Raw genomic sequence first — 14944 nt, 5'->3', positions numbered from 1 at the left:
ATTTTTTTGGATTATAGCTAAGAACACTCTCGATCAAGCCACCTTTCAAACAAAAAAAAAAGTAAATTAAAATCGGTTCATTCGTTTAGGCGCTACGATGCCACAGACAGATACACAGATACACACGTCAAACTTATAACACCCCTCTTTTTGGGTCGGGGGTTAAAAATATCCTACTGATTTTGTTTCTACACGTGTAATGTATGTATGAAGTCGGGCGAGCTTCACACTTAGATTTCTAGTTTCTTTTATTACGCTCGCTTGACTTCATACATACATTACCTACACGTACACGTGCAGAAACAAAAATTATTTTTACCTTTTAGTGTTTGTGGTTTTTGAAGTCGGTTTTTTTTCATGTTTTTTTTTTAATAGTATTAGTATGGCTCTAAGTGATAAGATAAACTGTAGAATACAGTTTTCTGTCTCAGAGTTATCTCTATTTTCTCATCTTGCTCGAATGCCTCCTTTTCTTTCTCCGAACTCCAAATGAATAATTTGACAAGGTCATAAGTTTCATTAAAATACTAATTATTATTAGACCGAACATAACAAGTAACTGTGACCGTGAACATATACCTACCTAATGTTAAAAGAGGATACAGAATTATTATATAATAGACATAAAATTAGTATAAGTAGGTATCCTACCTTGTAATCTATGCAATACATTATACTATACCTACTATGCTAACTTAACTTAGTACTTACCTATCGATTTTTTAAAGTATAATTATTAAGGTCTTATTCAATATTTTTTAACCCCCGACCCAAAAAGAGGGGTGTTATAAGTTTGACGTTTGTATCTGTGTATCTGTCTGTGGCATCGTAGCTCCTAAACTAATGAACCGATTTTAATTTAGTTTTTTTTGTTTGAAAGGTGGCTTGATCGAGAGTGTTCTTAGCTATAATCAAAAAAAATCGGTTCAGCCGTTTGTAAGTTATCAGCTCTTTCCTAGTTACTGTAACCTTCACTTGTCGGGGGTGCTAGAAATTTACACTTAACTCCATCCATTTTAACACAGTTACAAGTGTAAATTAAAAATTTATAACACCCCCGACAAGTGAAGGTTACAGTAACTAGAAAAGAGCTGATAACTTTTAAACGGCTGAACCGATTTTCTTGGATTATAATAGCTAAGAACACTCTCGATCAAGCCACCTTTCAAACAAAAAAAACTAAATTAAAATCGGTTCATTAGCTTAGGCGCTACGGTGCCACAGACAGATACACAGATACACACGTCAAACTTATAACACCCCTCTTTTTGGGTCGGGGGTTAAAAATGGACTGGGCGTGTCAACTCTAGATGCATTGACATAATATTATTATAGTTGTATCGATACCTACCTGTTAACACCGTAGCCGTACACACTTCAATGACCGGATACCAAACGAGTTACTAATGAGTCGGGTCCCGAATAGAAAAACTGGTATCGTGATAGACGTAAAAGATTGCAAGATAAACTGGGGACTATAAATAGGATAAAGTACATGGGCAAAAAACTATATGTATTATATACGTATACTTATACTACGTATACACAGTAGGTAACGCGCTAAGGCATGAGCTTGATATAAACACAATTTCTAAACTATATATTCAGGCAGATCTAAATCTCTGTCCTTTTCCGCAGGTAGTATCCATACTAATATTATAAATGCGAAAGTGTGTCTGTCTGTCTGTCTGCTACCTCTTCACGGCCCAACAGTTTAACCGATTCTGACGTTTGGTACAGTTAGCTTATATAGAGTTATTATATAGGGGACGGACATAGGCTACTTTTTATCCCGAAAAATCAAAGAGTTCCCACGGGATTCCTAAAAACCCATCCGCTTAACCGATTTGTATGTTTGGCACAGAGATAGCTTGCGTCCCTGTCATTTGACATAGGCATTTTATCTCGGAAAATCAAACAATTCCCACGGGATCTTTTTTTTTTATTCAGATTTTTTTTTGGGATCATTTAATCACTATTTGATTATGCCAGATCCATAATATCCTAACAAAACTACGATCTATCTTAATACAATTAAATTCTTAAGATTCTATAATTTTTATAATTAATTCAAAAAGAGTTAAAAACCTATATCCACGCGGACGAAGTCGCGGGCATCTTCTAGTAGCCTAATATTTGACACGCAGCGGAGACCAATTCTTAATCTAAGATTTGACATAATATCGTCGATTCAGGATCAAACCGAGAGTTCCATCACTTTACTTAACTCTGATATTAGTCTAGACTCTAGTGGGATATCATGTTCAGCATCCTAATAATATTTTCCCACAGCCAAGTCGTTTTTGGATTATAAGAGCTAATTTTTATCCTTCATCTACGGTTTGACTCTGTGGGATGACTCATTAACCCCCGACCCAAAAAGAGGGGTGTTATAAGTTTGACGTGTGTATCTGTGTATCTGTGTGTCTGTGTATCTGTGTATGTGTGTGTCTGTGTATCTGTGTATCTGTGTCTCTGTCTGTGGCATCGTAGCGCCTAAACGAATGAACCGATTTTAATTTAGTTTTTTTTGTTTGAAAGGTGGGTTGATCGAGAGTATTCTTAGCTATAATCTAAAAAAATCAGCTCTTTTCTAGTTTTCTTGTAGAAAAGAAGGTTAGATAACCGTTAGGTTCATAATATTATGTCAATAGACAAATGTCAAGCTGTCAAGATGGACGTTGCCTAAATACATAATTATTTATTTGAAAATGATGTTTTGGAAAACTCAAATACTTTGGATCGTCGGGGGTGTTATAAATTTTTAATTTACACTTGTTTATAAGTTTATAACTTAGACAATAGGTACTGCACAAAAAAAAATGAAGGCAGGAGGCCAGAGGATTACTAATAATTATTTTAAATGTCTTCTACTTGTCACTCTTTCACTGCCTTTTTTGTCTTTATCGTAATAGTTTACTCTCTTTAACAGGGCTCTCTCCGTCACTTACTCGATACAATCGTAGTTCCAATTTCATTTGAATATTAAGCAATCAAAGTCCATGAAATGCAGACATATTCTAGAAACTAATATCTGTGCCTGTAGTGTTTTAGATTTTTCAAAAAATTTGTAGTTTTAAAATTACAGGGGCTCAAAGATTTGTATGTGAATTTTTAAGACCGCGTAACTTTGAAACCGAATATTTTAACAGAAATCTGGAAACGACAGGCATAGATATTAGTTTATAGAATATGTCTGCCATGGACTTTGGTTGCTTAATATTCAAATGAAATTGGAACTACGTTTGTATGGAGCGAGTGACGGAGAGACCCCTCTTAAACTGACAGTTTGAGTGCAACTCCATTTTAAGACGATAACAAAAACAAAATTAGGTCTCACAAAATGTTAGCGGTGCTCCGACATTTTTGATCTACATACGAGTTGTCGCATGGTGTAAATTATATAAAAATATGGTATATAAAAGCTATAAAAGTAATAAAATAAGCATATGTCTGCTTTTGATTTCCTAATGAATTATTTCAAAGGAATTCACTGATTCGGCGATAATTTAATAGGTACGGCAACACTTTTATATAACAACATGAATAGTTTTTGTATGAATGACCTTACGTTCCAATACCAGTCAGCCGCAGTCGTAGAATAATTTTAACATACGTGTCAATGTGCGTTATTAATTGTGTCGTGTGCAAACAAGTGTGGTGAGAGTTTTTCATCAATGACACATGAACACTCAAGCTATCTAAGATCATTATTTATTAACCCCCGACCCAAAAAGAGGGGTGTTATAAGTTTGACGTGTGTATCTGTGTATCTGTGTGTCTGTGTATCTGTGTATCTGTGTATCTGTGTATCTGTGTATCTGTCTGTGGCATCGTAGCGCCTAAACGAATGAACCGATTTTAATTTAGTTTTTTTGTTTGAAAGGTGGCTTGATCGAGAGTGTTCTTAGCTATAATCTAAAAAAATTGGTTCAGCCGTTTAAGAGTTATCAGCTCTTTTCTAGTTTTCTTGTAGAAAAGAAGGTTAGATAACCGTTAGGTTCATAATATTATGTCAATAGACAAATATCAAGCTGTCAAGTTGGACGTTGCCTAAATACATAATTATTTATTTGAAAATGATGTTTTGGAAAACTCAAATACTTTGGATCGTCGGGGGTGTTATAAATTTTTAATTTACACTTGTTTTAATTATAACATACACATTTACTAAAACTCCGCTGTCTGTCCGTCCATCGAAAAAAGGGGCGAATACTGGAAAGGTTTATTGGATTTTTTACAATCGGATATATTTTTTAGGATTCCGTACCTCAAAAGAAAAACGGAACCCTTATAGGATCGCTCTGTTGTCTGTCTGTCTGTCTGTCTGTCTGTCCGTCCGTCCGTCGTGTCTGTCAAGAAAACCTATAGGGTAGGTACTTCCCGTTGACCTAGAATCATGAAATTTGGCAGGTAGGTAGGTCTTAACTCTTATAGCACAAGTAAAGGAATAAATCCGAAAATCGTGAATTTGTGGTTACATCATTAAAAAAAAATTAAAAATGTATTTAAATTTTTATAGTAAGAAAACTAACTATACGAAGTTGGGTATCATCATATGAAAGGGCTTTACCTGTACATTCTAAAACAGATTTTTATTTGTTTTAATGCATAATGGTTTTTGATTTATCGAGCAAAATGTCGAAAAAAATAATCGGTGCGCGAGTTCGACTCGCGCTTGGCCGGTTTTTTTTAGTTACGAATTAAATAAAGAAATTAATGAAAGTTGATTTAAAAAAAAAATAACATCCTCCCTTCAATTAGGTACCTACCTCGTTAATTGAATCCAAATATGGATTACCGATACAGCTCCTTTTTCGGTAACTTATCAAGTGTTAAGTTTATTTAATTACATCAGTAGGAAAAAATAAAATAAAATAAAGCACATAGACTAATCAAGTGTAAACTCACCACGAATAATTATATTCTTCATATAGGCATTGTATAGATTTCCTGCGTAAGACTAAGTAGTAAGTACCTACTGCTTTAGGATCATAATTTATAGACTAGCGCTTGGCTGCAATAAGACCTGCTAGCAAGTTCCCTATTCAATAAAGCTAATCACTAAAACCCCACACCCGGTCCTCAGCCTTCCTCATCCAGCCACTTCCCGCCAGCCGCTTTATATCGTCGGTCCATCGGGCGTCCCACACTACGCGGTCTCCACTCAAGGACTTTCCGGCTCCAACGGCTATCGCCTCTACGACAGGCATGGCCTGCCCACTGCCACTTCAGCTTGCTAATAGTTTGGGCCACGTCAGTGACCTTGGTTCTCCTGCTGATCTCCTCAATTCGGATCTACTTCATCATCTACTTTTGTGTGCTTATCGATATTTTTACTGTATTAAGTAGGTATCTAAGTAAATACAAAAGTCTTTCCGACATTTAACTGATGTCTGAGTTCTTTCCAGGAAGTAAATTTCATTTCATATACTGGTAGAGTCAAGCTGGTATCCTTATGATTTGATAGTATCTACTGTAATTTTGAGAGTTTACGATACTTGTGCTCCTTATAGTAATAAAAACATGCAATTAGGTAGGGACTAGCTAGGTATAGGTAGATATATCTGCAGTCTGCACCAGACACAAGATTTAATTATGAAACAGTTTACAAACAACTTATCCATTATGTGGTCTTCACACAATATTCACCTGTCGAGTCGGAGAGGAAAGAACGATATTTGTATACAAGTTCCGGACAGAGTGCATTGAAAATATGTTAGTATGCGTGCCGATTTGTAGAAATAACGGAACAGACCAGTTGACTATCTACACATCTATCTATTTATTGATTCTATGTATCTTATCATGTTAGCACTGTTCAGCATTATTTAGTTCTTAAAATTCGGTGGCATTAGACAAAATCGTAGACATTCAACATTATAAGAATTCAATATTTTGGGCCTGAAGGATTTACTCGTACCATCAAATACCGGAACGTCTCTTGTTGCTGAGCAGATATCTGTATGACTGTAAAATTAATATCTACTAGCTTATTGCCCGCTACTTTGTCCGCGTGGACTACACTTTCAAACTCCTATTTTACCCCTTTATGGGTTGAATTTTGAAAAATCTTTTTTTTGCGAATGTCTACGTCTTTGGTCATGTCCAGCCCGATCGGTCCAGAAGTTTGAGCTGTGCGATGATAGATCAGTCAGTCACCTTATCTTTTTATATATTTAGAAGATGGGGTTGAACTGATCCTCGTTCAGTTCCTTGCGAATTACATCTTCTAGGTTTTAAAGCATCTTTAACGTGATACTTTTACATAGAGAAATGAGGCTATCAAGCCCGGTATTTCTTTTTTGATCTCCACATTTTGATGTAAGTGATAGTTTTAAACCAAAATTGTTATACAACAAATATTGTATATGTAATATGTATATTACACCAATTCTAACGTACCTACAAAGATACTAACACATTGACCGATATACCTACCTTGGCACTCAGTTTCTTATTTATTCTGATTTCATTTCCATAACCTATAATTTTGGGTCAAACATTGTTCGCAATTTTGTTTTAATATAACCGTTCGAATTACGTGAGTTGCTTGCACTATCAACATCATAGATTCAAGTCTTGGAGCTTGGAGCCAAGTAGAAAAATAATAAAACGATGTTGGTTCATTGGTTAATTTCGCATTTGGATATGCTTCTGTTATTCTACGTCATTAAGAGGGGTCTCTCCGTCACTCGCTTTATACAAACGTAGTTCCAATTTCATTTGAATATTAAGCAACCAAAGTCCATGAAATTTTGCAGACATATTCTAGAAACTAATATCTATGTCTGTGGTTTTCCAGATTTCTGTTAAAATATTCGGTTTCAAAGTTACGCGGTCTTAAAAATTTACATACATATCTTTGAGCCCCTGTAATTTTACAACTACATATTTTTAGAAAAATCTAAAACACCACAGACACAGATATTAGTTTCTGGAATAATATGTCTGCAAAATTTCATGGACTTTGGTTGCTTAATATTCAAATGAAATTGGAACTACGATTGTATGAAGTGAGTGACGGAGAGAGCCCTGTTAATTCAACTTGAGAAAATTATTATATTTGTTCAAAAATATGTCTAATTTCATTAACAAATCATCCGAATAAAATAAAAATTACAAATTAGGTAGGTATAAATGATCATAATTATTTACACACGGCAAATATAAATTACGAAGAAATAAAGGAGAGTACTTTACTCAGAAAAGTAATGATGCAAGTGAGCATGAGCAGTCAGCAGACCTGTCAAGTAACATGCAATAACTTCGGGGAATTTATTCAGTGGGGTATATACCTATATCTTTGAAAATAAATCTAATATTAACCTGTTTTTATAAATTCCTCATGACCTTTGTATTCGTATTCGTACCTATTCATTTTATCACGAACTTTTAAAACAATGGTGAACGGCTAAAAAGAAAGACCAATTTTTGCGCGGTAAACGAACTAGCTTATTGGAAGTTGTCAGTTGTAACATCCTTTCTCTGCAATCAATTTAATAGATAAAGAGCAATAACGAGAAATCTTTTCGTAATCTCTCGGCTATGTAGTATTCAGTCTAGTATAGGTCCCCCGGTTCCAAATAAATAACCACTAGTAGGTAAGCTATAATAATGGTTTGAAAATTTATGATTGCATAATAATAATTTTATTGTGTACCAGATACTAAATATAGATAAATGAAGGTAGAGGAAGAACAAAAAACTGAAGACTTGACGGACAACCCCATGCGAATGGAGTGCCTGAATCTACGCGACTGCACTTATTACGAACTAGCTGATGCCCGAAGCTTCGCCCGCGTGGATTTAGGGTTTGAAATCCCGTGGGAACTTTCCCGTGGGATTAAAAAAAAATTACGCAAATCGGTTCAGAAATCTTGGAGATTTCGGTGTACATAGGTAGGAAAACACAACTCCCTTTTTGAAAGTCGGTTAAAAAAGTAGCCTATGTTACTCTCTGGTCAATTCCCTACTTGTCAGTGAAAATCCCGTCAAAATCGGTTCAGCCATTCCAAAGATTAGCCTTTTCAAACAGACAGACAGACAGACAGACAGCCAAAAATTTTAAAAACGTGTGATTCAGTGTTGGTATCGTTCAAATAACCATATGAGCTTAATATGAGGTAGTTATATCGAAATTACAGACAGACACTCCAATTTTATTTATTAGTATAGATGACCTGGTTGCTTCGTTTCGGACTTTATCCCTCAAAGAAATTGCGAGCAAAGCTTCACATCTGAACAATATTATGGTATCGTGCTTTAAAAGAGAATGTTTGACGGCCTACGAATCTCTGGGTGACGAAGCGTTAACAGACTTGCAAGCTCTCTGAAGAACAGATTCGCACGAAGCAGCAAACTTGTGGTGTCGGAACTCGGAAGCCTTCTTTAGGATCTTTGGCAACTGAACCTGATAAGTAAGTTGATATGTATGTTCTAGATAGCACGATACTCATTGCTAGACTAGCGCGAATAGACACAATCTTACGGGAAGAACTTCTTAACATAGACCCTTACCTACTAAGAAAGGATTTTCAAAAATGCTCGAGACCTTACCAGCTAGGTGATTCGCTAACTCTGTCTAACGCTGAATGATAGCCACCGAGGTTGGTTTGTGCTACATTGCTGCTTCACTGGGTGTTATTATAATATTGTTTCGTAGAAAACCTTCAATGGATTATAAAATGAGCTTGATGGCTATCATTGATTGTTAGATACTGAGTTCGCGAATCACCCCGCAAGTCAGCTATTCTGCTGCCCCGACTGACTAAGGCGGCTTGCATCTGGAAAAGATGCTCTACCTACATATTTTACTCATTCTTTTCTAAAAGGTAGGTAGAGTTCCTTAACCGGGTGCAGGACTAGTCTGAACTGTCTTTTTCGCAAACGCGGAATATTCATTACAGTATGGAATAATTTCACTATTGAGAAGAAGTCAGTTGATTTTACGTACTAGTACGTTACGTAAAGATAGAAGGTATTATTTCATAGGAAGATAGATGGTACTTATTAGATAATAAATAATAATAATAATCGAAACCAACGTCTTATTGTAACTCTTACTCAAGGGGAAAGTAAGTAGTGAGTAGTGACTTAACTTACAACTATTGCATACCTACCTGAGTTTAAATAAAGCAATTGAATTTTTATTCATTATTGATTTAAGGCACAATTCGTCAAGATTTGCCTGCAATATAATACGCCTTCTTAAAAAAATTAAATATAGACGCGAGACTATTCAAAATAAAATTAGATATATTAGACCAGAAGCAAAACTTTTAATTTTGTTTGTAATGCTTACAAATATTTCCCAAAAGCGACTTTTATATGGAAAAATATGAGTTTATGTCCAACTACGTCTGTATAATAAAAGAAAAGTATTGTTTCTTGTACGTTTTGACAGTATCTCTATAGGGCAGTGCGACTGAGGGCGACCGAGGGCAATGTCCTCCTCCATACGAAGTGTAAGTTCTGCGTTGCATACATAATAGTATTGCCCAAGCAATAGGAACATTTATTTACTTGTAGTCATAGACCGATCAACTAATATTGACCGACGAACTAATATCGAATAATTTTATTCAAGTTAGACGTGCATACTTAAGTGCATAAAAACATGAGTTTTAGAAAAATTGACTCATAATGTAAATACTCACTATAGAAATAAAAATAAACTTGTAATGCTCACTTCTAGGCTAAGTAAACTTAGAAATTCCTTAGTTGGCAATAATAAGCTACGTTTTCATAATTACCTCCCAGAAGACATAATATTGAAGACTAGCTGATGCCCGCAGCTTCGCCCGCGTGGATTGGTCAGATCCCCTGCAGCATCAGGATTGAGGAGTTGGACTCCAAATTTTTTATGAAACAATGTCGCAAAGTTTCTCTATCGATTAAAAAAAAAATTACGCAAATCGGTTCAGAAATCTCGGAGATTTCGGTGTACATAGGTAGAAAAACACAACTCCCTTTTTGAAAGTCGGTTAAAAAAGTAGCCTATTTTACGCCCTGGTCAATACTCAACTTGTCTGTGAAAATCCCGTCAAAATCGGTTCAGCCGTTCCGGAGATTAGCCTTTTCAAACAGACAGACAGACAGACAGACAGACAGACAGACAGACAGACAGACAGACAGACAGACAGACAAAAATTTTAAAAACGTGTTATTCAGTGTTGGTATCGTTCAAATAACCATATGAGCTTAATATGAGGTAGTTATTTCGAAATTACAGACAGACACTCCAATTTTATTTATTAGTATAGATGTCTCTCAAAGTCTCAACAAGCTTTCATAAAACTTAAATTTATTGAAAAATGCTATCACAATGTAAATATTTAATTGATAAGAAAACTCGGGAAGGACTTGCCTTGTCAGCTTTGATAGGTCTAATAAGTTTTAGTGATATTTTTTTGAATGGTGTAATAAAAAGAAAATACCCTGCTGAGTTTGTCGTAGGCAATAATATGTATACCGCTTCTAATGTAACGGTTCATAAACTGGTACGGGAAGCTCAACGAGGACTGTTAGAAATGACAGGTAGCGGAAATTCCCTGCAACATAACTGGAAGACTATGACAGACAGCGAGACAGCAAGAGGCACTATAGTTCAATGGCGAGAGGTTCAAATGGAGTCACCGAAAACACTGAATACTATCTTAGTATCCAGGTATACCTACCACATAAGGAGTTTTTGATATAAGTGACTAGATCATGGTTAGAGTTAATAATCCCAACAAAAAGAAATGGTAGGTATGATCATAGTTATAAAATTATTGTATAAAAGAAATTAATAATGAAGCTTATGAAGAAGCTCACAAGCTTGATTTTTAATTTGGAATGAAAATGAAATGGAAATCAAATGGAAATCTTTGTTTAAACAATTTTGGTCAGGGAGTTATGTGACACTTTTGGGAACTATCATCTACCATATAGTGTAGGTAGTGTGTGTATTTTAATTTTTAACCCCCGACCCAAAAAGAGGGGTGTTATAAGTTTGACGTGTGTATCTGTGTATCTATCTGTGGCATCGTAGCTCCTAAACGAACGAACCGATTTTAATTTAGTTTTTTTGTTTGAAAGGTGGCTTGATCGAGAGTGTTATGTAGCTATAATCCAAGAAAATCGGTTCAGCCGTTTGATAGTTATCAGCTCTTTTCTAGTCACTGTAACCTTCACTTGTCGGGGGTGTTATAAATTTTTAATTTACACTTGTTCCAATTTTGAAGAACTGATTTTTTTTCTACTTCTGCATCATCGCATTGTCTTGGCATAGGTAACAAATTATTTACTTACTTAAATACAAACTTTGTAAAATAATAAAGGCTTAGGTATTTGTAGCCACAAATAATCAATTTACAACTAGTGCCCATCTCAGTATTTTCCGATAAATCCATGCGTCACTGTAACTGTGACTGAATCACAGCATGGTGAATGTCCCTCCCATAATATATTTATTATCAGATCCTGTATAAGGAAACCTTTGGCAGTATCTTGATCCTCATAACGGTAAATAGACGAACTTGGACTACAAAATGATTGGAACCATAGAGATACAATATTTGGACCCATATACTAGTTAGCTGAGAGAAAATGTGGTGCATTTAAATACATACTTTTTCGAGGACCGCATTCCGCATTATAAAAATTAGATTATGCTCGAGACTTCACACACTACTACATACTACACAAATTCCAAACCGCTATTTTACCCCATTAGGCATTGAATTTTCAAAAATCCTACCCGCGCTTTACAAAAACAGAGTGTCTATTATTTATAGGACAGACAAGACCGCGTGGAGTTGGGGTGTCCCGATTTCGTTCTGGGTTACATTCGACCTAAAATACGTAACTGAGTTTCATATTGTAAAAGTTACCATGCCCAAAAAAATAAATAATATTAAAAAAAAGCTATACATATTTGGATATATTTTAAAAACCTATGTTTTAGGGCAAAACGTCTAACCTAATAGAAATTGAAAGCGCGAGTCCAGTTTTTATATTTCAGGGCCTAGCAATTGGCAACCCTTTTAGGTATAAACAGTTTTTTAAGATAGGTAGTCATTTCATGCAACCCTTTTAGGTAAGTATATTTAAAAAGTTTTTTATGATAGACATTTCATTATCACACCGAAAGTAGACTTATAAAAGTATCTATACTAATAAATCTACACACACACAGTTTTAATTTTTGTACACCTCTTTGTTTTTATTGTTTTTCTTTATATTATTGTATACTCTGTTAAAATACTTGTCAATTAATTTTAAGAAGGTAATCTCATGTGGCCTTAAGTTTAACTTAGATTTATTATAATAATTATGTTGTATAACGCTGTTGATTACAATTGAATAATAAAAATAAAAAATAAAAAATAAATAAAATTGGAGTGTCTGTCTGTAATTTCGAAATAACTACCTCATATTAAGCTCATATGGTTATTTGAACGATACCATAACTGAATCACACGTTTTTAAAATTTTTGTCTGTCTGTCTGTCTGTCTGTCTGTTTGAAAAGGCTAATCTTTGGAACGGCTGAACCGATTTTGACGGGATTTTCACAGACAAGTAGAGGATTGACCAGGGCGTAAAATAGGCTACTTTTTTAACCGACTTTCGAAAAGGGAGTTGTGTTTTTCTACCTATGTACACCGAAAGCTCCGAGATTTCTGAACCGATTTGCGTAATTTTTTTTTTAATCGATAGAGGAACTTTGTGACATTGTTTCATAAAAAAATTGGATTCCAACTCCTCAATCCTGATGCTGCAGGGGATCTGGCCAATCCACGCGGGCGAAGCTGCGGGCATCAGCTAGTCTAACATAAATACTTAAAACGCAGCCGTTACTGTAATTTATACTAATTACTTACCATATTAACTATTATTTTATTTTATCAAGAAGCCTACCCAATTAAGTAACTACAACAACCATAATGAAACAATGAAGTAACACACTACTGGATTTTTACACCTAACGGATTGTCCGGTCTGTGTAGGTATAGATAGGTACGAAGTATTAAATCCCTACAAACTTATAACTAGGTATGTAGGTACTAGCCTATCACAGGACAAAGGCAACTTTGAAAGCATACTAATGCTAGAAATTCAAGACAGATTCAAGTAGTCAAGACATCTAGGAGTCTACAACGTACTCTTAAATAGGTATCTACAGAGTACATACTATTATTTATAATAACGTTTAATTAAAGTATTGACACTACCTACTAATAATAGGTCAATAAATTCAAGATACTTACCCAGTTGGAGAAGCTCTACAGGCTCTACAGGTAGTTAACACAACAGTCCATGAAACCACATCACAGCTAAGTAAATAAACATATTATCGCTACAAAGAACAACAAATCTGGTTTGGTTTCCTGACACCGCTAAACAAGACACAACTTACGATCCAAATTGTGTTTAGTCAAACTGAATCAAACAAGGTTTAGAGCCGTTCGTATTAATATTATAATATCTAAGTATAGTTCGTTCGATCGTTTCGTGTCGTTCAACCGGTAAGGCAAGGCACGATACCTGCCTGAGACCCGTCTTTTTGTGGACTGTCCAATCACTAAAGGCTGTATCTATTGCACGTGTGTGCAGAACTCATCACGTGTAAAATATAAAGTGTTTTAATGTGCGCGTGCGACTTGAGAAGGCCAACTTGCAAGCGCTGCGCTGTGTTGCCAACTCTAAACTAAAACTAACTAACTCTAAGACAGAGTTAATATTATCAATTTGTAACTTGCACGAAATAGAACAAAAACTTACAGAAAGTTTTCGTTGCTAGTTGGTGAGTTGATTGGTATGTAGCATAGATATATAGTATGTAGTGTGTACTTACCCAGTTGAAAAAGTGGCAACAAATATAATAAACTAGCTGATACCCGCGACTTCATTCGCGTGGATGTAGGTTTTTTAAAATTCCCGTGGGAACTCTTTGATTTTCCGGGATAAAAAGTAGCCTATGTGCTAATCCAGGGTATAATCTATCTCCATTCTAAACAGCCCAATCCGTCTAGTAGTTTTTGCGTGAAGGAGTAACAAACATACACACACACACACATACAAACTTTCTCCTTTATAATATTAAGTGTGATACGCAGAGCACATGCCTGTTGTAACTAGATACCCACAGTAGAATACTGTTTGAGGTAATATTAATTAAAACAGGGCACAATTTAATACAATAATTTTCACAGTACAAATGTTCTTAAATTTTAAATTTTATTTTATTTTACGACTATAGACACGCTACAATCGTAACAAAAATTGTTCAGCCGTTGAACTAGTAGAGCCTTTGTCACTACTGTCACGAGTTACACTTATAGTGCGTTTTTGCCAGACTTATATGAGCTATCGCTTAATACGCGAACGGAGGTTCCCTGAAATAGCAGGAGATACCAATTATTAGGTCTGTTGACACATGGATGTACAAGAGCGGTAACAAGTTATGACTATGTGACTACCTCTAGTCTTATAATATCTGATTGACTGTGAGTTGTGACACTTGACTGTTGGCAGCCTTATTTAAGTATACATATACAGTGCGACAAGGATCTTTGGCGCGTGGCCAAAATTGCAACTAATGCCGCCATCTTGTTAAGTGTCACGCTGTCCCCTTATACGTGGTGTTGCTAAGTAAAAAATCTGAAATTCACCATTTTTATTTTAAATATTCAAGCCATTCTAAATCATAACGTCATCACGATATCCTGATAATAGATAAAGCCTAAATGTGTCTGCCTCTTATTACTATATTTAGCAATAAGTAAATATAATATTTGAGCAGGTAAACATGATAGGTTCCAAGGCCCTGGCCTATCAATGGTTTTTAAGATTCTTTTTCGATGTACAAACAGGGACGGCTTTCCTAATTTATCTTTTAGTAAATTAGATAAATCTTACTAGATTTTCAATATTGACATTTTCAAGATATTCCCTAAA

The 14944-nt window shown here is 35.2% G+C and overlaps 1 protein-coding gene across 1 annotated transcript in view; it reads right to left on the bottom strand.

The window, feature by feature from the left end:
- Positions 1–13556, bottom strand: part of LOC123867648 — an 89804-nt gene extending 76248 nt beyond the window's left edge. The window contains exon 1 of the mRNA XM_045909800.1: positions 13255–13556. The gene's annotated coding sequence lies outside the window, so the exon portion shown is untranslated. The remainder of the gene's footprint in view (positions 1–13254) is intronic.
- Positions 13557–14944: the final 1388 nt, after the last annotated feature.

Source organism: Maniola jurtina, chromosome 8 (genome assembly GCF_905333055.1).
Source record: "Maniola jurtina chromosome 8, ilManJurt1.1, whole genome shotgun sequence".
NCBI lineage: Eukaryota > Metazoa > Arthropoda > Insecta > Lepidoptera > Nymphalidae > Maniola > Maniola jurtina.
Note: the sequence above shows the minus strand (reverse complement) of the source record. Positions and strands in the feature narration are given on the sequence as shown.